Raw genomic sequence first — 27718 nt, 5'->3', positions numbered from 1 at the left:
CTTCTGAGCTAGATGGCTCCTTCTTTACCTGCAAGACCCTAGATGCTATATCTTTTGATAGCCAGGCACCATCAACTTTCTTCACCACATTTGCTTATGCACACATTTATCTTCAGTGATTGTGTACCCTATATCCTTGAGCTTTCCCTTAGATTCAGTGTGGTGCTCAAATTTGGGAGGATATTTGTTTTATTTTGAATCTTTATCTCCATTTTGTGATAAAATATTGAAGTTGACAGATATGAAAAGAATTGTCTCAGTCATAGAACTCAGGTCTATCCGTTTCCCAAAATGTATGTTCTATTGCATAAAATGTTATGACTCTGATTTTCAGCCTGAGAAACTGGAAAGCTGATCAAGTAATTAATAATTAACCACCGTGTCACCAACATTCCTTCCCTAAAGATTCTTGTTCTGGGAGCATCAGTAGATTTCTGACTTAGAGTGATTTTATAGCCATGGGACACAGTACAGCTACCTGACAGGATTTTCTAGGACAGGGTTTTCAAGAAATCAAACGTATGGTCAAGTCATTTCTAACACATAGCAGTCCTGTAAGGGTAGAATTTTGTGGGTTTCTAAGACTGTAATTCTCTATGGGAGTAGAAAGCCTCATTTTTTTCCCCTGGCAAATTCGCATGTTTGTTTGTTTTTAATTTCCTATTTCTTTCATAAATTTTTGGAAGTCCACTCTGCTATATGTACAAACTCTGCTATATGTACAAACATGAAGTGAATTAAAATAGAGCTCTCAAACTTGCTTGTCAAATTATTAAAACATGATTTTACCAAGGAATAATACTATTCTTTTTGCTGTTTGGGGTTATGGTTAATTAGGGTTTTTCTTATTGTGAGGCATAGCATTTTCTCATTTTTTTCTGTATTTTAATTGCATTTTTGTATGTTTAGTGATTAGTAATTTGGAATCATAGCTTGTTGGTTGGTTTCCATTCAAAGTAAATCTCAAAGTTACAGTGGTTTAGATATATCAAATAAGAAATGTATTGTGTCATTTTTCTCCTGTTTTTTGTTTTTTTTTTTGCTTTCAGGTTTTTAAAAAAATGTATTGTACTTCCACCACAGCACATGACATTGGAGCAACTGTAACATGGCAAAATGAATTTTTAAAGAATATAATTAAATTTAAATATAAAGTACTGATTCAAATTTACAAAATAAGAAATGGACTACATGATTGTTATAATTTTCTTTGTGGCTTCGAATGATTGTTCTTTCCAATTGACTATTCATTTCTTGTCTTCCAGCTGCTCAATTTATGAGTTGATTATCATGTAGAAAGTGTCAAGAAGGAAATGTACACTAGTTTTAGGGGGCTCTAAGGATTTTAGTAATAAACACTTTCTATATAAAATTATTGTGCAGCTGGGAAAAAAGAATTTGCTTCTATTCATTATTGTATCACTTTTTAAAAATTTACTATGCAGGTTGTAGAAATAAGCTATAAAACTCTACAGGTTTGCGATTGTTAAAATGTTTTATTAAGACATATATTTGGCTTGCTGCCCCCATTTTACTTTAGTGACTGAGACCTACTTAAAAGAACATTCTATTTCTCTGAGTAGTGCCTTGTCATGGGCTCAATAGTAATGGAGGGACATTGCCCCCAGCAGGGAAAAAAGTGAATAGAAATAGAGATCGACTCTAGCAATCTATCTAAAATATAATGAAATATGAGTATGAGAAATTGCACACATTGACAAGAAATAACCTTAGGAATAAACATGTTATATCACTAGTTGTTGAGTTAGTACTATTTTTAAATCATCTACATTTTTAGGATGAAAAAACCTGAAAGAAAAATACCTTTATATAAACTATACTGAAAATCATAGTGAATTTAAAGTGGCTTAGAGTTAACATGTGTGCTCAGAACACTATCAATATTTTATAGGGATTAAAAACAACGAGTTAGTTGCATATCAGAATTGGACATAAGCTTTTTAAAATATCTTAAAATAAGTTAATAGTTTGGCCTGTAAGCCTTATGAAATCAGAGGTAAATGTGCTTGTTTGAACCTGTTCCGGATGATCTCATTTTCACAATATTTATAGATTATAAATTTGTGGGCTTCTTTTTCTTTCAAATATAAAGAAATTATACTGTAGACACAGCAAAAAGTGGTATTTGATATTTCCTTCTCTGTGACATTGTTCTGAAACATTGTACCACAATTACAATGGGCAATTCAAAATTTATGATGCACTGAATAATTTATTACTACATTTCAGGTTGACTTTTTTTTTAGCTTACAGAAGAGATGAGCATTTTGAGATATTGTCAGACATAGGCCTTTAAGTTATTTTTATTCGCTCCCTCTAGCTTGTTCTCCTCCAACCTCCTCTAAAATGTAAGGAGCCCAGTTGGTGTAGTGGTTAAAGAGCTGAGCTACTAACCCTGCAGGTTGGTGGTTTGAACCCACCTGGCACTACCTGTGAGATGAAGCTATGGCAGCCTGCTTCTATAACGGTTTACGGGCTGGAGTCCTGATGAGGCAGTTTTACTCTGTTCGATGGGCTCACTGTGAATAGAAATCCACAGCCATGGGGACGGGTCTCAAACTGAGAGTTTGGGAACATCTCAGTGTCTGTGATAAGATTGAGTTTATGTACGGTTGACATTTAAAATAAAATGTGATTGCAGAAAATGTAGAAGGTAAGGCGTCTGTTAGAGGAACTTAATATATTGCATAGCCTTGTAGTTTTCATCAGATTTGAAAGATTTATTCTGTCATAATAAATGATAGTATCTGTAAACTTGAACTTTCTCTTGGATTATAAAATAGTCATTGAAAAAAATTAATTGGACGGTAAAGAATTTAAATACTGTGCTTAAATACTCTGCGGTAGGTTGCAGGTATTCTAATTTTGTTTGAAATTAATTCCAAAGTTCCAATAGAGAAATATATCCCCTTGCATTTAGAAATATCAAGTCATCTCTCTACCTTTCAAAGATAAGAAATCTCTATGGATTATAATGTGTGATTAAAGCACATCCTTTCTATAGTAAACCACGTGTGTTGTTATGGCATTGTTTTCTGAGAAATAATACTGTGGAAATAGACACTTTTCAATTACTTTCTGAGCACCCAGCATTGAGGAGCTCTCTGCTCCCATCACGACGGCTGCCACTCTAAGTGTGAGCGAAAGAAATAACTCAGGACCATTGCAAAAGATATTTAAAAATCAAATTGGGAAAATATGTACAGCAACACAATTTACAACAGATCAAGAGTCAAATATGATAGCACCATGCCTAGATACTCTCAAGAAATGCCTGATGAAATGGGTGGATCCAGCTTATAGGTGTTGCCAATAATATCTGTGGGTTTTTGTGTGTTGGTTTGCTTGCTTTTTGGACACTAAATTTTAGAAAGAAGTTTTTTGGTTTTTTTTTTTGCGTATCTCATTGATTCTCCCACATAACTTAAATGTGCTAAATAAAATACATCTTTTCATTTTATTTTAAATTTCAACATTCTCTTTTGGAAATTATTTTATTATAGCGCATTATTATATTATTGAAAACTTCAAAAAGCATTTGCTACCCCCGAATATCTTTGCTGAAATGCCCAGTTGGTGCCAATAGTTAACACACTTGTTAGCCAAGGAGGAAAAATCAAAGCCATTCCTCCAGATGTGCCTGGAAAGACACAGCTGGTAATCTAGTTCTGAAAAAGAACCCATTGAAAACCCTAGGCAGCCCATTTCTACTTGGGTTTAAAGGGATTACCATGAGAGTCAATTGCATGGCAGCTGGTTACAGATTTCATTCTCCTTGCTAGAAGATAAGACTTTAAGTTTCCTTCAAATTACTTAGGTTTGCTATTTACATTTTTCCCCAGGTTAAATCAGTATGAGACAGCATCTACACAAAACACAAACATGAGTAGGTCTTATTTTGTATTGATCAGCATTCTAACACAAGAGAGCTTAATATGAATTCAGTTTGCTTCTCCTGACTTTTGAAATTTGAGATTTGCTTCAAACCACTGGGGCTCTCAGTGCCTTCCTTTCCTCAGGTATTACTGTGACATTGCTAAATTATATTCTAGGAAATTGGACCCAGAGTGATTCTCTGGAGTTCGGGAAAGCGTTGTTTGTAAACAGAAACAGGCAAGCAACTAGGGGTCCCTGATGCAGGTTAAGAGCATCAGAAGGCTATCCACATACGTTGGTGGGGAGCGTGCCAGTCGCTCTCTTCCCAGCATCTGATTTGGTCTCTTCCCATTCACTGGTTTACAGTGTCCAACTTCCTGATTGGGCATAGAACTTGGTTTTCTGTGGCTGCACACATCTGACAGGAGGGTCATTTCCCTAGTCTAGGGTTTTGAAAAGAGCAATAAAAGTCACAGGAAATAATCCAGGATGCAGAGAGGAGCTCTGGGTAAAGCATCGCCACCGTGGGCCCGGTTTCTCAGGTGCCCTCTCTCCCACTTTGAGGTTCAGCCATTAGACACTTGGGGCAACTTAGAAGTCGCCCTTCATTTCCAATATCCCCAACAGACCCGGAGATTTCTGTGGCTCTTGCCAAGCTAATTTCCCCAAGATTAAGAGAACAGATAATTTGATAGTCATCTGGACACCAATAAACATTCTACACTTACAAAGCGTTAAATGCATGTACTTCACGGAGACCCATTTTGGCCAAGCCTGAAGAGGTGAAAAGAGTGGAGATACGTGTGCGAGTCATCATCAGTCAGCAGAATCGCCCACGTAATTAAAGGCGAAATCCCCGTTGGCAGTGATACATTTGCGGGGAAGGGAACTTTGCCCTCTCATGAATGAAAGATGTTTGAATTCGGACACCACGGGAATAGCTTGTGAAATCTTGACGTGTCCAAGTAAATTTCTAATTATAGAAAGATTCTCATTAAGTAGTGAACAAGTATAATTACAGAACGGGTTTTCACTTAATTAGAATCTCATCAGAGCTTCCATCTGCATCAAGATTTTGATAATAGAGGTCAGGACCTTTTGGGGTTGTTGGGGAAAAGTAGGTCAAAATATGAGGGAGTTTTAGCTCTGTCATGAAGTTTGGGGCATAAATAAGTTTTATTGAGTTGTGGGGAAGTCACAGACAGAAAACAAATGTGGCCATAAAATGGAAAAGGTAGGTGTCAGCATGATTCATATTGGGAATACCTGCTAAGCAATGATGCCCTTAGCATTATAAATTAAGTATAACCCAGCATTACTTTGTTCAGTGGTCTGTGTTTCCAGATGAGAGAAATAACAACAGTGAAAAAGAACCACCCCCCCAACCGAAAAAAATTAAACTCTATAACAGCAAATTTGCTGTTTAATGCAAGATTTCACGTATGGAATCAGTAGCTTGCTCGTAAAATTTAGACAGACATTCCCCTAGGAAACCATAAAACAATTTGAGAAGAAACCTTCAATCGAACAATGTAAATTTATACTGCATGTTAATTATAGCAACACATGGGAATCTACTTCATTAGAACATGGACAGGAGATGGATAAACAACCTTATTTGGTGTACATTTATTTTCACATGTATAATGACAAACTTAAAATTCTAAATATTATCTCCCTTACTTTGATGGCTTTTTAAGTAAACAATTATTATTTATGTGGTTTGGAGACCTTTTGACAAAGATAATTGTTTTATTATTATTATTTTAAATGAAAGATGCCTTGCTGTGTACCCAGCGCTTCTCTGGGGGAGGGGGAATATAATGATGTATAAACCAAAATATTAACCTTGAGGAATTCAAGAACATAGGCCTGAGTCATAATCTGTTAAACCTCATGAAGGTACCCTATAAAATCATGGAGCAGAAAGTAAAATTAACAAATGGGTTTTCAGTGCCAACTATACCAAAGTGGAGAATTTAACCATACACTGAAAAACATTTTGCTGGGGTCCTGCTACTAGCCTGTCCCAGTGTCCACTGCCATCAGCAGGATGTAGATGCCCCTTCCTTTGACACCGAGATTCTGTGATTTAAGTAATAGCTACCATGCTTGATGGGCCGCTTGAGTGATCCCATACAATGCAAGTAGGAAGAACGGGTTAAAACTACACATTGCTCTATGCCATTAACGTATGTGCATAAAATCCCATTTCTGATAAATGATAAACAACCATATAAGGTCTTTAGCTATTTCTTTTCATGAAATGTACTGGTAAAGATTTAATAATTCAAATCAGTGTATACTTATTTAGTGAGCACTTGGTCTAAGGCATTGCACTAACAATTGAAGAAATTCAGGATTTAACAATGTAGCCCCTCCCTTCAAGGACGTTAAGATTGAGTGGGGGAAGTGAAAAATCAGCTAAGAAATCTTAACACAAAACAAAATGAACTAAGTGCTAAATCAAGGTACAGGTAATTGGCTGCATTAGAATAAAATGTTTTCATTTCTCTCCCTCTGATTGGACACTGGCTTTTTTAGGTGCCTCCCTATCTAAAATGAATTAATAAATGGGAGATCTTTCCAACTAGTGTCTCTCCTTCTTACAGGTTAATCCCCTTCCCTCCAATATGATCTACTCTTAGTGTGACCTTATAATTCAGTGTCCAAGAGGGGGGTTGTTTTTTTAATTGAAGAGGGTTATGACTAATTACACCAATATACCTAATCAGATCAATATAACTGGCATAAGCTGGGATTATTCTAGAGAACCTTGTATGAACTATCACCCTATCCTTTCTCCAGCCTGCTGTCTACGTGAATATCCCCAGTGCAACCTGAACATGCCCATCCCCTTCCCTTACATCAAATTATTCAATGCATCTCCATTTTCCTTCATGATCAAATTCAACCTTTGCTCCTGCCACAAAAATATGTTGAGGATCTGGCATTTCTTTATTGTTTCATGACAACTTTACCTGATCACCCCTCACAGCTGTTTATTTTTGATTTTCTTGTATGTAACTAAGTATATGGAAACATTTTTCAGAAGTTAGTGTCAGTGTTGCGTTGCTTTACTTACTGGCCATTTTCCCTTGATTGTAGCTTTCTGAGAGATATGTGGATTTTAATTATTTTGAAGATTCTCACTAACAAACATAGATTCTTACACATTAAATACTTAATACTTGTGGAGCAAAAAAAAAACCCCAAACAAACCCCAAAGATGTGCCCTATGCTGTGGGTGTCAGGTGGAGATGAGACTCAGGCCCCAGGGAGGTGACGGCATTTACCCTCAGCAGTCGAGATCAGTTTCTTTTATTTGACGAAGACGATGACCAAAAGGGCACTTCAAAAAGAAGAATTATCGAAAACACCTTCTATACAAATTATGTATATTCTTATAGGGAGTTTCAAACTAAAGTCAGTTTTGAATACACTTGTGAAATGTGTAGGTAGGAATAGGGTTTTAGCAGTACGAGGCCCTGAGGAGTGACGGGGTTTCTGAGGCTCTAGATGTGGTATGTATCTCTATTACAGTACTCAGAAAGTTGCTGCAACCACTGCATGTTTCCAGTGACTTCCAACCAGGGACCCATCTTCCTGGGGGGAAAATTTCATATATATATGTATATATGTATGTATACGTACACACACAAAGAGTTACATGCACACACACACATATAATTGGCAATATATGCCATACACTGGGAAATATATAGTGGCTATCTATATCTACCTATGTCTATAGCAGTGTTCTTTTGTGATCTAAATAATTGTCTTTACCTAATATTTGGGCAGTGCATCGCCATGTCTTTCTCCGTAGTCACTTTAGGCTGGAAGCTCAGCTGAAATGAGTCTACTATGGGGCATCATGCTGATCTCATCAGAAGCATAGCTTTCTGCTTCGCAGCAGCATGCGTCACCTCTCATGACAAACTAATGGATAGGCGCTGAAACCGAGATATGTCTTCACTGGGAGAAACCCACCTAGCGCTAGAGAGGGAGGGACAATCTATTTAGGGTGAACGAAAGCCTGCACGGCAGGTGAGAGGACACCACAGGCATAAGGACACATGGGGCTGGTGCTAACGGAAGCCTCAGAAATGGAGTCTCTTTATCCTAGGCCCCCTCCCACTACTTCACTTGGGCTCCCTAAGCAAAACCACCATCCTGTATTGGTTCCTCTTAATCTCCCGTTTAGGGTGAAACATGAAATTTCTAATTTTATAAACAGCCACAACTTCATATAGTTTAGTCTACTATGAGATTAGACTACAAACTCTCAGCTGAATTCAGTAATTTGGTAACTCAATTGGTGCTCCAGATGATAAATGCTTAAAAATGAACATCTTGTCTTTCTCATAATTTCTCCTATTCTATTCTGATTATAAGGGAATACTAGCCAGGCATTTGCCACATCAGGCATTCTGAAAGTGTCCATGCCACTCCTCCACTTTTTTAGTATTTCTCACCGATATTATGCTATTTGATGGGCCTGTCTTAGAAAAATAGGAATTATATTAAAAATTGATGTTAAATTGTGCTGTTGCTCTGACTTTGAAAAACATCTTGTTCAGTTTTGGGGAGATGTATTAACTTAATATATAATAAATCATTGTGATAACTTAGAAGCCACGTTTATTTCAAAATGCCGTGTCAACAAATTCTTTTCAACTGAAGATATCCCAGCTCTGCCTGTGTGTAGGGAGTCATCAGTTATGTCTGCCATACATGCGCATTTACAACTTGCATCTTTCACCCACGTCTTGTGACCTGTGTATGACCTTAGGAAAATGTTAGAATATAAATTGATACTTAATTACAAGAGGAATACGACATTTTAAAATTACCTTTATGTCAGCAATAATTATTTCACATCTTTATCATGGTAATAATGGCTCCACATTTGTTTATTATGATATAGTTGTGAGTCAAAATCATGCTCATGAAGAAGAAATTAAAGGAAGTTCCATTCTCAAAACCAGAATCAGCCTTAAATTAATTCTGAGATGTGGTTTTATGACTATAGAAGGAGCACATATGAAAAAAATAAAGCATAACTGTTTAGGACAAAGACTCTTTTCAAATAAAATTTTAAAACTACACGTAAAAATCAAGCACCACAGTTTTGATATCTTTAGGCTGCCAAATTAAATATCCTGAGCACATTTACCCATAGTGGTTGGGAAGGAGGATGGTATCACTTATTGTTGGCAATATTTTGAAGGTTGGTTAAATCACTAAAACTATCAACTATGGAAAAGGTTATTAACTAGTAAGTCTGAAACTGGCCTCACGAACCTGTCTGCTTCTTCCATGCACATTCTGGTTGCTGGTAGGTCCTTTTAGGTGGCTTCTGATTCAGGGTGACCTTCTGTACAATAGAATGAAACATTTCTCAATCCTGTGCCATTCTCTCAGTTGGTGTTATGTTGAGCCCATGGCTGCAGCCCTGGTGTCAATCCATCTAACTGAGCATCTTCCTCTTTTCCACTGCCCCTCTACCTTACCAAGCAGACGTCCTTCTTAAGGGATTGGTTCCCTTCTGAGAACATACACAAAGCATGTGAGATCAAATAGAACTATCCTTAGCTCTAAGGAGCATTTGGGGTGTACTTCTTCCAAAACAGACTTGGGTTTTGTGTTTGTTTTGGGGGGCGGGCAGCCCATTGTACTTTCTTAATAGGCTTGAATAGATCTCATCTAAACAGGATCGGCAAGGGTTGCTCATCTTTTAAAGACTAATGAAATTTGAGTATTTGGGGAAATTTCAAAGAAGCTTGGATAATGAAACAGGTTAGTTTTTAGCTGGGTTGAAACCTACCCAGAGATCCCTCTGGAGAAAACACCTAGCATGTGTTACAGCCTAGGAAGTCCATGGAAGAGTTGTACTCCGTCCTAAATGGTCAAGATGAGTTAAAACTTTCCGTGATGTCACACAATGGCAAAAAACACTGAAGTTTTGTAGCTATGAGCAAAAAAGTTACTTGACATTTTAAGCCACTGATATTCAGTTTGTACAAGTTACTGCACACTAGACAATCTTGTTATTATGTACGATGGGGTTTATGTGGACCATTATGACCTTACGTGATAGAGACAACTAACTCTGCTGTAATCTTTACAGACATCGATAGAAGGTCTTTCATTTTCAGAGGTCCTCAGTAGGTTCACACCGTTAACCTTGTAATTAGCAGATAAGAACTTCCACATTGTGCCACCAGACAGGGTCCCTTAGCACCACTGCATCTACTCTGATTCGTACGGACCCAATAGATCCAAATAGAACTGCCTCATTGGGTTTCTTTTGTTTGTTGGTTTGCAATTTTTTATTGTGATTTTGGTGAAAGTTTTACCAAACAGTTGATCAGTTTTATAACTTGAAATTTCATACACATTTCTTTCATTTCCTTAATTGCAGTCCCTTCCAGGCCCCATCACTTATCCCTTCTCGTCCGTGTTTCCTGATCCCACTCCTCTTTCCTTATTCTCAGAGCTTTGTTCCTGATATTAAAAAAAAAAAAAGGACTGGATCCCAGGCTAGAGGACCTATGGAACCGTGAGGAAGCATGGCATCAGTGAGTGAGGGATGCGTGCTAGCTAACAGCATCTTCCCAGGCAGATGGCAGGACGCATCGACCCAGACATTTAAAGATTTCTGAGTGTGCATCGTTATAGGAGTTGTTGTTAGGTGCGTATTGCTAGCGACCTTCTGTGCAACCGAGTCAAACCCTGCCAGGTGCTACACTTTTCTCCCCCTTGCTTTGTTTAAGCTCATTGCTGCAGCCAATCTTGTCGGGGCTTCCTGTTGTCCACCATCTTTCCTCTTTACTAAGCGTCATGGCCTTCTCCAGGGACTCCTTTCTCCTGATAACACGTCTGAACTACATGAGTTGAAGTGTTGCCCCTTCTGAGGCAGGTTCTCGTCTGGCTGTGTGTCTTCCAGATCAATATGCTGGTTCTCTTGTTCGTCCCCAGTTACCCCCACCCCCAGCCCCCTAACACTCCTAGTATTGCTGCTCCCCTTATTGGTCCTGAGGGGTTATCTGTCCTGGATTCCTTATGTTTCAGCTATTATCTGTAACCGTGTATGTTTTCTGGTCTAGTCAGCTTGGTAAGATAGAATTCGGGTCATGGGAGTGGGGTGGGGAGGAAGCATTAAAGAACTAAAGGAAGGTTGTGTGTTTCATCGGTGTTACACTGCACCCTGAGCGGCTCTTCTCTTCCTTGTGGCCATTCAGACAAGGGAGTGTTCAATTGATTCCTGAGGTTGCTTTGGGTCTCCACTCTGCTTTCCCCCCTGATTTCCATTGATATGCTTTTTTGTTTGCTTTGTTTTGGGTCTCTGATGCCTGATACCTGATTTTATCGACACCTCATGATCACACAAGCTGATGGGCTTCTTCCATGCGGGCTTTGTTGCTTCTCAGCTAGATGGCTGCTTGTTTATCTTCAAGCCTTTAAGACCCCAGACACTATATCTTTTGATAGCCGGGCACTGTCAGCCTTCTTCACCATATTTGCTATGCATCCATTTTGTCTTCAGCAATCATGTTGGGAAAGTAAGCATCACAGAATGTTACGTTATTAGAACAAAATATTCTTGCATTGAGGGAGTACTTGAGTAGAGGCCCAATGTCTGTCTGCTACATTGATGCTTAACATATAAATATATATATATATATATATACATAGATCTATTTCCCTATTGTTATATATAAATATATTTACATATGTACATGCCTGTAGATAATGGACAAATTTAATCCCTGGGAAAATGTTTTGTATGTTTTACAAAATTGATCTATACAAACTATTCTAGAATATTGATTTTATTGTTTTAAATATTTTTATTTAATGAAGCTTCCCAATGCATGTGTTTTCCTTTCAAGTTCCTAGTTTTGCTATTTTGGGCTTATTTTAATCTTCTTTAACTTCAAGCTGAATTTGCATATAGTCAGTTGATGACGTTTTCCACATAAACAGTCCATTCCTGTTCCAGTGCTGTTGATCCTGAACTTCTCCATCTTCTCTTCCCACCGATATAGTCAGCTTTATTTCTGCTTATGTCATCTGGAGAAGTCCACGTGTATAATCTTCATTTGTGTTGAAAAAAGCCATTTCCAATGAAGAACTTGTTGGTCTAACAAAATTCTATCATGCTATATCACCCTGGTTCATTTATATTACCAAGACCATATTTCCCAACTATTGCTCCCTCTTCTTTGTCCCAAGTTTTGCATTCTAACCAATGATAGTTAACATGCGTCTTGATTGCACTGAAGATATATGTAGAATTCTTCAATTTCTGCATCACTAGCTTTGATGGTGGATCCGTAAATTTGAGTAATAGTTGTATTGAGTGGATTTTCTTCAATGTGGATAGTTACAATCCTATCACAGAAAGCATTTTACTCTAAGGTAGACCTGGACATATCCTTTTAAATGAGGAATTGGTTGCCATTCTTATTAATTGTGTCATTCGCTGTATAGAAAACTATACGATTTTCTGATTCAAAAATTCAATATTAGTCCATTTCATCTGACTAAATCCTAGAATATAGCTCTTTATGTATTCCATTTCAGTTTTGAGGGCATTACATTTGAATCATGTGAATTCAAATTTTGTACATGATTATTAGTAATAGATGCAAATCAACATTTAAAGAAGATATGTAGACTTTTTAGCTCTATTACATTCCAGTAATTTCTCTAAGACTTGGAGAATTTAGAAGCCTCGAGGAACTGTTATCCAGTATTTTACTCACTGTCTTATCATCCTCCTAGATTTACTAATATCTGAATAACTCAGATATTTTCTGAAAGGATATAAATACTAAATACTATTATTTATTTAGACTATAATGCTAAAGTATTATAAAATATTTCTTCAATTTACAGAGTAACGGAATTCAGTTTATTGTTTCTTCCCACATAATTGTGATTTTTTTTGGTGTCTTTCATCATTTTTGAGGGTTTTATGGAAAAAATTAAATCATCGTAGAATCTCATACATGATCAATGTCATGAATTAATCAATGGGAGAAATGCGTTTCATTCTTAGGCCCAGAAATGAATTTTTAAAAATCATTTCTGGAACAATTGTTCTTGCTATATGGAAGTTTTAAAATGATTCATTATCAAGATTTATCTGTTTACTTTAGGTAATTAAAATTCATAGGCAATATGTGTACTTCACACATGTCAATAACAATTATAATAATAATATTCATCAAAATATTCATTAATATCACCAATTGCACTTCTGTTGTACTAGACACTTTATAAGGTTTATGGCATATGAAATTACTTAGTTCACTCTATAGTCTAAAATATATGATAAAGTTATTTTTATGCCTAACTCTTGTTGAATTGGGTTTTTCTAGTTTCTTTGTACCATTTAAAATTTATATTTTGTATTATTTTTGTTACGCTATTTGTATGTTTTACTGCTTTAGCTTTTTGTGAACTGTACTCTTATTAGATTGCAAACTCAAATAACAACAAGTATGTTGCCTGTCATTTTCATCATTTCATCTTTAGTATTTAACTCATACACTCAGAAATTATTTAGCGAATTGCTGATTGATTGAATAAATGTAAAAATATAACTAAATATATGCATTTATCTCTATAAAACTTTCCAGCGACTGAAAGTATTGAGTTCTCTGATTTTCTCATGGGGAGATTGAGACTGTCTTCAACACAGCTGTTCTCCAGCAGTGTGCCAAGGGTTGGGTAATGTGGTTACAGCAAGACAGAAAGCAGGTACTCAATTAAATGCAATTACCATGTTGTTTCAATAATTTAGAGTGTGTATCTTGTATATTCACTTTATCTTCAGTACAAGAAGTTGTTCTGCAATCCACCACTAATTGCAAAATTATAATTTAGACCAGAGAAGGAAATAGTTCTCTATTAAATTATAAAACCATGAGTAGTAATAATAAGAATGAGAGAAAATAAAACAATATTTTAGAAGAAGCAAATATAGTTAGAATGACTTTCTATAAAGGGCAACATAATTTGTTTTTGTAAATAGTGATAAGATTCACCATGAAACTTTAAGATACATTAAGTGTATCTTATCCAGGATTTTATTATTACCACTGTCAAGATATAGGCATAAAATATACATTAGAATAGACATACATATACATAGAATATACATACAGAATAATACTAGCAAAATCAGACATTTTATAGTTTTGAAGAGAATCAATAATAGCAATATATTTTCAAAATGACTACACAATTGTAATTGTCAAGGCATATACATATTCTAATATTTGACTTGATTTATACAAGTCAAAAATGTGATAAATAACATTTTTACCATGCTGAAAGTTCTCAAATCTTCCAAAAACTCCATAACTTTCATCACATTATTAGTAACATTTTTAATTTATAAAATGTGAGCTACAAAACCTTACATACAATACTCTCTGGTTGACCTCTTTGTATTTATATAATGAATAAGTTGGTAAATATATCTCATTTAAATTTGATAATATTCATAGAGAAGTAATACACATTATCCCATTTTCTATTGCTTTGTTTGACTTAATATGCTGCTGTGTCACCGTTCTTTGGATTCACGTTGACTGGTTCTGCTCTCTTAAAGAGCTAGTCTCAGAAACCCATCGGGGCCGGTCTACCCTGCTCTATAGGGTCACTAGGTGTTGGCTCAGCTCAATGACAGTGAGTTTTGTTTTGGTTTATTAAATTAATAAAAGAGCTCTGATATCATAGTGGTTACAGATTGGGCTGATAATCTTAAGGTTAGCAGATTGAAACAACTGGTTGCTCTATGGGAGCAAGATGAGACTGTGTACTGCTGTAAAATGTTACAGTCTTGTAAACCCACAGGGGCAATTACACCCTGTCCTATAGAGTCACTGGGAGTCAGAATTGGCTCAATGGTCAGGTCTTGAGTTGAATTGATTACACTAATAAAGAGCTCTGCCAGCATTATGGGTTTAGTACTGGTCTGACGTTTAAACCCATGCCAGATCTATATGGGTGTCTACTTCCAGTAAGATGTATAATCTCTGTAACCTCACATAGGGTTGTTATGAGTTGGAATCCAATCGAGAGCAGTGAATTTGGATTGGGATTTTGATATTCCATTATGATGCATTCACAACCTACAATTGATTTTTCTGTTGTTGTTGTTGACAGAGGGGAAAAAGACACACAAGTAAAACCAACTCTACCTAGATAATTGAATCATCTTCAAAATTGTTCCATTCTATTCTTTTCTTGAACGAATAGCTACAAGATGACACCTTCATGTTACGGTTTACTCTTAGAAAGAATGTGCCTGAAAGAAATAGTCCAGTGGCTTAGTTGTGGTTTTAGTAGCCCAGGCCGGAGACAAACACTCCTTCCCCCCAGACAGCCTCATAATTTAGATGTATCTTTTAGGAAGATTATTGGCCTCATGACAGATATATTCAGCAAGAGAAAAATAAGTCACTCAGATGGAAAGTATTATTCCCTAAAAGAAAATGAATGAAGATAAATTCAAGCCAACTTATAAAAACAAGATTTTACAACAGGCTCTCAGATTGAGGGAGGGGCGTTGACCTTCTGTTAATGTGGACTTGGTATCATCATTTGCTGATGGAACGGGGTTATTTAGTGAACAGTGCCCTCTGTGTGATCAGTCTCCAATGTGACAGCTTGCAGCCCTCTCAGGAAACAGAGACATGGACAGAGGAAGTGCAGACAAATTAGGTTATATTTGCTAAGTATTTTTATGGAGGAAAAATAAATCTACCAATAAAGGATGCACTGTAATTAGTCTCTCTAATGGAAAAGTCGAGCCTGATTAAAACTCTCCTGCTAATGCACTCTAGAGTTAGTTATAACTAAATTACTCAAAATGTTCAAAAAGCTCTTCTATTATTACTTGACTTGCTTTGTCTCATTCGTCAGAGGGCGTCTGCAACCTTCCTTGCTGAGCAAATGCCCTTTTCCCAGCCTTGCATTTCTGTGTGGGTCTGAATTCCTCGGCCTGGTGTGCCTGATCACCCAGCAGGCACAATTAAGGGAGTGCATTAGTTCTTCAGTAGATAATAGAAGCTCTTAAAGAGCTTTCCATAAGCTTCTGTGTGGCATAGTTCTATATTTTTTAAGTCAGCTGGATTTTCTGTTTAATAACCTGAACAGCATGAATAATTTGAAATCACAGAAATGCAAAAGAAAAGGGGAGGAGGAAAGAAGTTGCGTAATATATTTTTCTTCCATTCCTTCTATATATTACCTACTCTGTATATTTGAAATAAATGAGAAGATTATATCCTCATGCTACCAGAACAAGCATATTTATATAAAATAGATATGGAATAGCTAACCATGGTTGTTTTTATAAGCTAGTTTGATCACATTGACTCAAGTAAATACACTGGTAAGCAATAGGATATCTAAGATGTAGAAGCAATAAATCAGTTCAGCAGTGGGGGCAGGGCACTAACCTACCCAAGGGGGAGAGTACAGGTCTTGTCTCCACAGAATTGGGAGTGGCCATGTAGACCTTACCACGCACCAAACCATGAGGACAACGTGACCACGTGGAATGTGACCACGTGGAAGAATGCATGAAAAGAAAGAGCTATAGGGTTGGCCCAAACCAGACCCAAATAGCCTCACACCCTGAAATTGGTGTGACAGAGTACAACACTAAACCTACAGGTTGGGGAGAGGGGCCAGCATGTCACACTCACAAGGAGGCAGGCAGGGAGGGAGGAAGGGAAAGAGAGATCACTACTGGACCCCATGCTGGCACACCAGACCCAGAGGATGACATCACTGTGGGGAGTTAATGGGACACAGAGGGGACTGGGCCGTGGACAACAGTTCCTGTCACGTTGTCCCCTTACTGGAGCAGACTACCACAGCTCAATTCTGGGGTAACATGGTGAGGAGGTAGTGCAGTCTGGAACCCTACAGGGGGGCGAACCAAGAAGGGAGCATACCAGACCAGCAGCTAGAACAAAGCAAAGATAGGAAGCCTCTTAGGAGCCTCCAGAGAGGGACTCCAGATGGGGAGGGGCAGCTCCTGGACAGTCATAAAGGCCAGCAAACAGGCACAGGATTTTTATAATTTCTTGAATCTCCTTTTTCTTCTTGTTTCTTCTCCTTTTCTTTTTTTTCAATCATTTTTTTAATTTTTAAAATTTTTATCAGGTTGAGATATGGCATAGTTAGCGTGCCTACCTATATAAGACAGGCATGGGAAACATGCCTGAGGAGAAAGCAGTGGGGCCAACAGTCCAGTGGAGACTTGAGGGAGGTGAGGGTGGTGAGGGAAGGGGGTGGTGAACAGGCAGCATCATAGACAGGGGAAAAGCTAGGGTATCAGAGTCAGTAGTAAGTAGGAGATAGTGACATTGGGGGGAAGGAGAGGAACAGAGGGGGGAGACGGCAGGTGTTGGAGCAACAGCAAACTAACTCAGAGGAGGTACCAAGAGGCAGAAATAAGGGGAAAGTGATAGTGGGGAAGAAGGAAGGTAAAAGGAAACAGAGGAAGGACCTAGGAAGCAAAGCAATGGATAGAGGTCTAAAAATAGCATTGTACATATGTAAATACATTAATCCACAAAAATAAAGGTATTGGCCTGAGTACATATATGTATACGGCAATACACTGAGGTAGGGGATGGACTTCGGGCCTCTCCTCATACCCTTCCTCAAGACAAGAACACTTGGTTCTAACACTTCGGCAGTCTGAGATGTTCACGCTCAGGACACAATCTCTGAAGAAAAAACAGGTGCATAAGCTAAAGTGGTGAAGAAGGCAGATGGTACCAAGCTATTAAAAGATATGGTTGGGTTCTTAAAGGCTTGAAGTTATACAAGCGGCCATCCAACAGAGAAACAACAAGTCCACATGGAGGAAGCACACTGCTGGTATGATCACTAAGAGTCACCGGGACAAGGTAAATAGGTATCAGCAGACACATAACAAACAAACAAACAAAAACATATTGCTGAGAATAAGGGGGGTTGGAGCAGAGATCCAAAACCCATCTGCAGACAATGGAACAATACCCCCCACAGAGGGACCACAGGGAGGAGATGAGTCAACCAGGGTGCAGTAAAGCATTGATGAAACACACTATATTCCTCTGGTTCCTTGAGGCTTCCTCACGTGTTACCATGACCCAAGTGCTCCTTCTCAATTCAGACTAGACCAGAACCTGTACACAGGTATAGATAAGAGATGGGAGACCACGACACCCAGAATCCAGGATCAGTCATGGGAATAGTGTTGTCAGAGGGTAGGGGGAGAAGGGGGAGAGGAAGAGAGAAGGGAAAGCCATTGGAATGACCGCCACATAACCATACACCCCTCTCCAGGTGGAAGAATAGCAGAAAACATGGGGGAAGGGAGACAGCAGTTTGTGTGACAGATGAAAATAATATAACAATGTACAATTTATCGGGGGGTTATAAGAGTGGGGGGAGAGAGGGAAAGAGGAGCTGAGACTAAGGGCTCAATAGAAAGTAAATGTCTAGAAAAGAATGAAGGCAACATATGTACAAATTTGCCTGATGCAAGCGATGTATGGATTGTGACAAGAGTTGTATGAGTCCCAAAAATAATCTTAGAAGAAAAAGAAAAGAAAATGAAGACTCCCGGTTCTTTTTCCGGAATGCTGGAGGGGAGGAAACAAGCTCACTGCCCTTGGGCTGATTCTGACTCGTGGTGACCGTAACGGATAGACTAGAAATGCCCCTCTGGATTTCCAGGGCCGTAAGTCTACACGGGGGCAGAAAGCCTCATCTTTGCTACCAAGAGTGAAATGGTGAAAATCGATGACTTTGGGGTCAACAGCCCAACTCAGAGCCCACGTCACCACCCGGGCTCTTTGCGTACGTATTGAAGGTAATATTTTCATTTCACTGATATGGTAGTAGTAGCATGGTTTCTAAATACATCAACAATCAGCACCTGGGACCTAGGTAATTCAAGGGAGAAACTTAAATGGGAAAGTTGGAAAGTAACACAAAAAGTACAAGATTTCTCCGAGTGCTGTTTACTCAGTGCCAGTTTAACAACAGACCCCCTGTATTCAAATTTTGGGTGAGGGGGATTTGCAGTGTTTAGGAGCCATCCATGATGCTTCTTTTACATTAATATGCTTTTTCATCTGCAAAGAAATGACCGACCTGCATCTTGCCTAGTTTCATGGTTGAACCCAATGACACATGGCGGCGTGACTTACCTTGCCAAAGGAGATGCAAGTTTTAGTTAGTCATCACGAGCTCCTTGAAAAAAGTAAGCAGAAATCCAAAAGGATCCTTCAGCCTTTTTGTACTTTCAAATGCTTCTTTCTTTGGAAGAAATAAAAAACTTGACATTTTTCAATCTATATTCTTTGAGTTCCAATTACTATGTGAGACACTATGCAAAGCCCTGGAGATAAAAAGACAAATGCCACACGGTCATTGGCAATAAGAAGCGGCAGTCTGGTGTCAGAGGCCCGGGTGCAAACAAAGCATTGTAATGTTATGATGTGGGGGTGACCAGCGCAGACAGCTCTGGGGAACGGCTGTTGGACCTACAGGAGAAAGGTCTTCCTGCTGAATGGTGTGTGCAGTGAAAAGGGAAGGAGCAAACGATGTGTCCAGAAGTATTGATTAGAGCAAGATCATGAATGACCTGATCATGTATACAAGGTTTGTGGATTGTATCCAGTAGGCAATAGGAAAACCACAGAATGCTGTAGATAGGAAGGTGTCATCGTTAGCTCTGCAGTTCAGAAAGATCATTCTGCTGGGTGAAATAGAAGTTAGAGGGCTGAAGACTGGAAATAGTGACTATGTGTTCAAATGTAACTGGGAAATGTGTAGATATTAAAATGAATCAATTATTCATTAAGAGATTATATGCCAGCAAAGCAGGGGTGGGAAAAAGATTATATGCCTACTGAGATATGTATATATACACGCATATATGGGTGTGTATACATTTAACATGAAAATTTAAAATTTATTTAGTGTCTTTGTATAACTATTAAGTCTTTGTATAACTATTAATTATATGAATTGAATATATATTCAATGAGGTGACTGATAAAAAAATAGTACCTAGAATTTTGGGTCTAAAATGTCTTGTGTTTTATTTACATTCATAGCTCCTTTTCCTATCAGAGTAAAACATCGACTATAGAATAAGCTTCCATTCCATGCTTCTGTTCTTTCCCTATAATGAAGATAAGCAGTATATAAGAAGACATAAACCCTAAACATAGTAAAATAGCAACGTGAAAAAGGATATGTCAACTCAAAGTAAATCACTACCTACGTTTCCAATGTATATCTGTGGTTTCCTTGAAATCCAAACCAAAATGAAAAACCTACTGCTATTGAGTGGATTCTAACTTAGCTCAGGAAGTAGAAAGAAAGCAAAAGAAAGAAAGAAAAGATTATCAGCCAGAAAAACTGGAATCTAGATCCTGTATGCTTAACATTTTTGTGTTAATTTCTACACTCATCCACAACCATTAGGCATACAGTCTCCAGACTCTCATGCAGTGGAAATCAGTGGGCTGTAATTGTGAACAGATTAGCCCAAACCATGTTTAAGGAGAGCTTGTAGATAATGACTACTAATAAGTATTCTCCAATAAAACCGTGAAATGGTCAATAAAATGTGGGAGCTACTACACACTGAATCTCTCTGTTGGTGATTCATGTTGCACATTAAAATATTAAAGACTTTGAAAAGCACTTGAATAAATGTGCCAGTTTAAATTGTGTTGGCTCTGATTTCCTAAACTTAAATAATTATAGGAAAGGTTTTGGACAGAATACCTCTTATTATAGGGCATCAATATGTCTTATGATCCAGCGTTCAGGGCAACAATTCTCCACTCCAAGGTAATATAACTGGTGATTATAGACCACACTGCTCTGCGTATTGCTCACTTCTCTTCTCCCTCACCACAGTGCGTTCAGCAGCCAGCACTGGAGCAGTGCCTTTCTTGGAAACAGCATTACACACGGGCCAGAGAACAAGGTTCACTTCTTCAGGATTCCTTTGTAAAAGTGCTTTGTAGACAGATATCTCCCTACTGTTAACCTTGGCAAGCATGGGATTTTTTCCTCCCCTGTATTTTACCTTTTCTAGAATGTTATATAAATGGAATCATATAAAACCAAAAGCTAAATGTGTTGCTGTTGAATGAATTCTGACTCATGCAACTCTCAAGGAGAGGGTTGAGCTACTTCCAAGGGTTTCCAAGGTTAAATCTCCTGTGGTAGTTGGTCTTGTCAGTTTTAATTGCCAGTCTTGCTCTTAGCAGTCAAGTTCTTTGACTACTGAGTCTATTTTGAAGCCATCTTTTTTTGTGTGTTATTGGTGGTTAATGCACTGTCTTTGATATTACATATTTGTTAAAACTCAGAGATATGCACCCCTACAGAAGTGAATAATCAAACAAACAAGCAATGGCAGTTTAGCATATTCCTGCTCATAGCAACCCTGCAGGCCAGAGTAGAATTGCTCCACAGGGTTTCTAAGGCTGGAAGGTTTTAGAAAGCAGACTCCCACATCTCTCTAGCCCTGTGTGGCCGAGGAGTTGAAACTGCCAACTTTTGTTTAAACACTGTGGTGCCAAGCCTCCAAGTGAATGCCTCCATAGATACATTTAAGAAAAAGAATACAATCCAAAAACTGTAATTTGTTTCATACTTTTAGAGTAGCGGTTCTCAATCTGTGGGTTGCTGATCCCTTGGTGGGGGGGTGGAGGTCGAATGACCCTTTCACAGGGGCCATCTGATTCATAACAGTAGCAAAATTACAGTGACGAAGTAGCAGTGAAAATATTTTATTGTTGGGGGCTGTCACTACCACATGAGGAGCTGTATTAAAGGGTCTCGGCATTAGGAAGGTTGAGAACACCGCTTTAGAGTAATCCGAGTAGTAGAATACTACTGAATACTGGAAGCTAATTCATAGTATCTAACGAGGCAGGGAGTGAGCCAGAAGCCAAGTAAACAAACACAGTCACCAAGCAGATTCAGACTCACAGTGACCCTGCAGGACAGAGTAGAGCTTTCCCCAAAGGTCTCAAGACTAAATATTTATGGAAGCAGACTACATGGAGCAGCTGGTGGATTTGACCCACTGACCTTTCAGTTAGGTTCCCAGTGCTTTAACCATTGCACCACCAGGGAGCCATGTGCTATGTTCAGATTATTGAAAAATCTGAATGTCAGTGAAGAACGCAATAAAAGGATTTAAGTGATTTACTGAGGGCAAAAGATTGGTTGAAGTGGATTAAAAAAAATGAGATCTATCGTAAAGAGCTTTTGTAGAAAATTCTTGAAGAGTATAAATAAAATAAAAAGCCATGAAATCCCAAAAACACGTCTTTCAAGTGAATTTCAACTCGTAGCAAATCAGAGTTTTATAAATCTGTCTCATGTGGTTTCCAAAAATGTAAATCTTTCTGAAAGAATCCTGTCACATCTTCTTACTTACTGCAGGGCAGCTGGTGGGTTCAACCTGCTGAGCTTTCAGTTGGCATCTGAGTGATTCAGTCACTCCACCACCAGGGCTCCTTTTGACTATAAACCCAAACCCAACCCCTCCCACTGCCACTGAGTCCATTTCAATGCATAGTGATTGTATAGGACCTAGTAAAACTAGTCTGTGGACTGCTGAGAGCGGCGTGAAATCCGTGTAAGAAAATGTACTGTTCTAAGTGATCAGGGGATTATAGCCCTGGTTCCCAAACCAAGGTGTTTTAGACTTTCTGTAAACACTGAAATAAACAGACGGGCAAAGCAGTTTGGGTCTGTCCTGATGCTCGCAAGTCACACAATGCTAGCAAGGTTGTGAATATTAGAAATGAAAGGAAGAACGAGCCAGGAACTCAGAACTAAGAGAAAACAAAAGTCAAATGTATTGGCCTCAAGTCAAAGGGACTCAGCAAATGATCGGGGAATAAAATGGTTCTGTAGAATTTCCCCGGCAGTGATCTTTAGAGGAGCATACTGCACAACTTTCACCTGGAGAGGAGCTAATAGGTTCAAATTCCTGACCTCTGGGTGAGCAGCTGAGCAGTTACCCATCGCACCCCCAGTGCTCCTGATGGTGTAGGGCAAGATGGTGTAATTGTAAAGTGCTCATGGACTTAAACCCTCTGTCAATGGTGGTCGTCAGAGGGTGGACTTCCGATAAGAAAGTTTCAGCACTACCTCTTGTCTTCTTGTAATGGATAAAATATTCTATAAAAGACCTTTGGTCAAGCTTCTTACCTTTACAGAGCCTCAATATTCAATACTGCTCAATTGTTCTCTTTTAATATCTAGCCATAGGATGTCTAGACTAGTTTTGCTTTCTTTTCTCTTTCCTATCCTTATATTTGTAAATTCATTCTCAATTTAAATCCCCAATTCCACATATCCTCCTCCCATCAATCATGTTTCATACCTTTTGCGTCTCTAAGTTTTTAATCTTAAATTTGTTATTAGTTTCTTAAAAAGTAATCCACTGAACATATAGTATGAGAAAAATTTCTTTCTCTGAATTACAACTCAATGGAAAATAAATAAAAATGTCCACAATAGGATCAATAGATAACATCATGAAAAATGAATTTCATCTTATTAGGATTCACAATCAATTTTCATGGAAGCAAATAAATAAAATACTATGTTTCATTGGGCATAGCTACTGCACAAGACCTTTTTAAAGTGTAAAAGAGCAAAACATGTCACTTTGAAGACTAAGGTACACTCGACTCATAGGATGGTATTTTCAGTGACTTCATATGCACATGAAAATCACACAATGAAGAAGATTAATGAATTTGAGTCACAGTGTTACTGAAGAACAGTGAGAGTATTATGGGCTGTCGGAAGGAGAAATAACTCTGCCTTAGCGCCAGAATGCTCCGACGAAGCTGGGATAGCAAGGCTTCATCTTACGTACTTTGGGCATCTTAAGTGCTTTGATCTGGAAAGCATTCTCTGGAGAAGCAAGGCCTGCTTGGTAGAGGCGCAACCAAAAAGAGGAAGGCTTCACACACAATGAATTGAGACACTGACTGCAATCATGGGCTCAAATATAGCAACAGTTTGCAGAAGACACAGGACTGGGATGTGTCTACTTTTGTTTACACAGGGATGCTATGCGTCAGAACCGACCTCAGGGTACCTAACAAAAACCCCATGGAAGAAATGTTGTCTCATTAAAAGCCCAATGTTTATTTTTTTCCCAAATGTTCAAAGAGAAATATAAATCTTTGAAGAAATCCAATTACTAGCAGTATTAGAAATACATGGAATTGCTTTCCCTAGTTAACTATCTATAGATTTTATGTGTCATATTTTATTTTTTTTCTTCTCTTTGAAAGAACTGAAAATTGTATCCTATAAGAGGATGCGTTCTTTGTTTTCCTGTTTAATTTCATTTGTGTTTGGGGTAAAGTTAACACAAACAATTCTGTTTTGAGAGTTTGGATAATTTGCAGAATGGATTTTCTATTCTGGAAATACTAGAGTGTGAAAATCAGCAACACGACTTTGTTGTTCTTTATTGTAACGTTTGCTCCAGCTCAGGGTGACTGTATGCATCACAGAGTGAAATGTTGCCTGGGTCTGTGCCATCGTTACAAGTCCCTGTAATAGCATTCTGCTATAATACTGGAGAATATACATCAAAGAGATATATCCCCCAAAGGGTTTAAAAAGGGGGCAGGTTTTTAAAAGTTAATATGAGAGAGTATTATTCCAAAGAAATTTAATCAGAAGACTCATTATGCTTGTATAGCATTTAAAAGAATGTGAAAAGGTAACATGGTAGGTGCATATATTATTTACAGCAAATCCCAGATTAGCTTAGGAAAACGATATTCTTGATAAACCCTCCAGCTAGTCTTGCCCCCAGGTAGCAACATTTATTGGAGAAGAACATGATTTTCTTAAAGTTTTTCAATTAATTTCTTTGTGTTATAGTACCTAGTGTAATTTAAATCCTGCAGTTAATATACTATTTGATTCCTTGTAGGCTTTATATGCAAAGAAAGGACTTAGCATTGGTGAGATAACCAAATTATCTAGTTTGTAGCAGAAAAAAATTAAAACATAGTGTTTTCCTTTCAAATATATTTCTATGGTAAATTGTAACAGAGCTATTATCATAGCTTGAAAACATTTGTGGGTTTTTTCTGTTTTCTTTTACAAAATTTGCCTTATGTAATCATGTTCAAATATTCTGTATCAGTGAGAATTCTGGGATCTGCAGTCATCTGGCTACTTTCCCATTCAACCTATTCTAAGAAGATTTACTTTACTCAATTTTTAATTTCTTTATCTTGAAAATAAAAATAAATAATCGTACATGCCTCCAAAACATATCGAGCGAACTAAATAAAAGCAATAATCAGCTTGAAACTTGGTTAATTTTGTTGGTTTTGTTGTTTTTAGCTGTCATCCAGTATGTTCCAATGAATAGCAATACTGTATACAACACAATACTATATACAACACAACAGTATATACAACACAATACTATGTACAACACAACTGTATATACAACACAACTGTATATACAACACAACTGTATATACAACACAACTGTATATACAAAACAATACTATATACAACACAATAGTATATACACTATACAACACAACACTGTATACAACATAATATATATATAACACAATACTATATACAACACAACACTATACACAATACTATACATAACACAACACTATACACAACACAACAGTATATACAACACAACACTATATACAACACAATACTATATAAAACACAACACTATACACAACACAACACAATACTATACACAACACAACAAAAGACCACCTGGTCATGGACTATACTCACAACCATACCTGAGAGATGATAATAAGTCAATAAATGTTGACTATCTTTTGAGATCCTTACATGCTTACGGAGGAAATGAAAAATAAACATATTATGAGCTCCAGTTTGTAGGGACAAAGAGGATGACTGTTTTTTCCTCAAACGATTTTCTAATCTGTACCAAAGATGTGATAAGGCACTGGGAGTGACAGGTGAGACGATATGTGAACAAGGTCAAGCCAATGAGGTGAGAAGTGGCAGTGAGGCGTGCAGGTAGGAGGAGAACAGAGTGGCAAGGTGACCGCGTCTTCTCAGGGAGAACACCAGACAGGAGACACCAGTGGCATGGATATGCAGAGACTACTTGCCATTTTGCAGCTGACCAAGAGGAGCTTCCTGAAGAGCGAAGGATGGGTACACAAACACAGGAGCCCGGAAGAATTTGGCGCTTGCCGAAGACCACAAGTAGCTTAATGGGCTCGAATAGTTGTCAAACTGGGAAGAGCCAATCCTGTCTCTCACAACAATTTGAAAAAGTATTAGCGAGCCATAAATAAATTTTTGCAAACAAAAGAAAAGATTATTATCTGAATAATATCTTTTTATAAATAATTTTACTTCGTAGCCACATGTATGTACGGAAATGGCTGACAGGAGCTGCAGTTGGCTGACCCCTGGGCTAAAGTATGTGGAGGTCTAGAAGAAGGCAGGGCTAGTTGAAAGTCATCCTGAAAGCGCTGGGTTGGCAGCTGAGGACCATTAATTTAACCATTAGGCACTGCCACCATTCATCTGTCGGTGGAGATGGGTGTTGCTATGACGCTGGGCAACTTTCAGTGGAGCTTCCAACAGAAAACAGACTAGAAAGAGAAGTATGCTGAGCTTTTTTGGTAAATAAGCCAAGGAAAATTTATCAGCCGCAGTGATCTGACCTGTAAATGATTACAGAAATGTAAGCATTTCATTTCCTTGTGGATGGGTCGCCATAAATTAAGAATGATTCACCTTCAGCTAAATAAAAGCAGCAAATCCTTAGGTGGCATGGATTTAATGTGCAAGTTTTACATGAGTGAAAAGGTAAAAGTTGTGTTAGAAATTTGGCTAGCCAGCTTGAGAACAAGCTGGGAGGAGAGACAAGGCAAAGAGATTAAATAGTAAGCCATTGTTTCACTCTAGCCAAGAATTTATGAAAGACCATTGTAAGTGGTAGAAAAACATATTTAATAGGTTTTGACAATGTTAGGCTTTCTTGTAAATATTACCTCGTTGAACCTAATCAGGATCTTGATGTCATTATATCTAATTGTAATACTTAACACTAGACAGGCACGGAGATGATAAAGACCGGGGCCCTCCCACAGATTAGTAGGAATGGAGCCTGATTTTGACTCACAGTCAAACTGAATATCAATCCTTTGCTCTTTTAATTATATAATTATGACACCTTCCCACGTGATTTTAGGAAGATAGAACAATAGTATAAGTTGACCTGAATATCAGCCAAGGCACTTAATTTTAGTGCAAAAACTGCATAAAAATGTACTGAAAAAGTCAGCTTATACATGAGTATGTACAATAATTGGTCTTTTAAAAATAAGTTGCCTCTTGGACTATACCATTTCAGTGAGCACTTTTCAGTGCCCTAGACCCCCTGTAATTTGCAATGTTATTTGTTGGCTATTGGGGTATATGAAGTTGAATGTCCTTGCATAGACAATAAGAGACAACTAAAGCCCTTTCTGATATTCTCAGTTTTCAGCCCAGGTTCATCTACCATCAGCAAGTGATAGAACTCATTCCACACCGTCTTCTGAATCTAGCTGGACTATCTGGCAGTTCCCTGTGGATGTGCGGTTGCAACTCCTTTTGAGTTGTCTTCAGTCCTTTCAGTTGCTAGTCGTATTAATACTATTGGGTGATCATTTCTGCATTGCTTTGGGATGCCTTTCTAGAAATGGGCACA

This window comes from Tenrec ecaudatus, chromosome 8 (genome assembly GCF_050624435.1).
Source record: "Tenrec ecaudatus isolate mTenEca1 chromosome 8, mTenEca1.hap1, whole genome shotgun sequence".
NCBI classification, from domain to species: Eukaryota; Metazoa; Chordata; class Mammalia; order Afrosoricida; family Tenrecidae; genus Tenrec; species Tenrec ecaudatus.
This window is presented reverse-complemented; position numbering follows the sequence as displayed.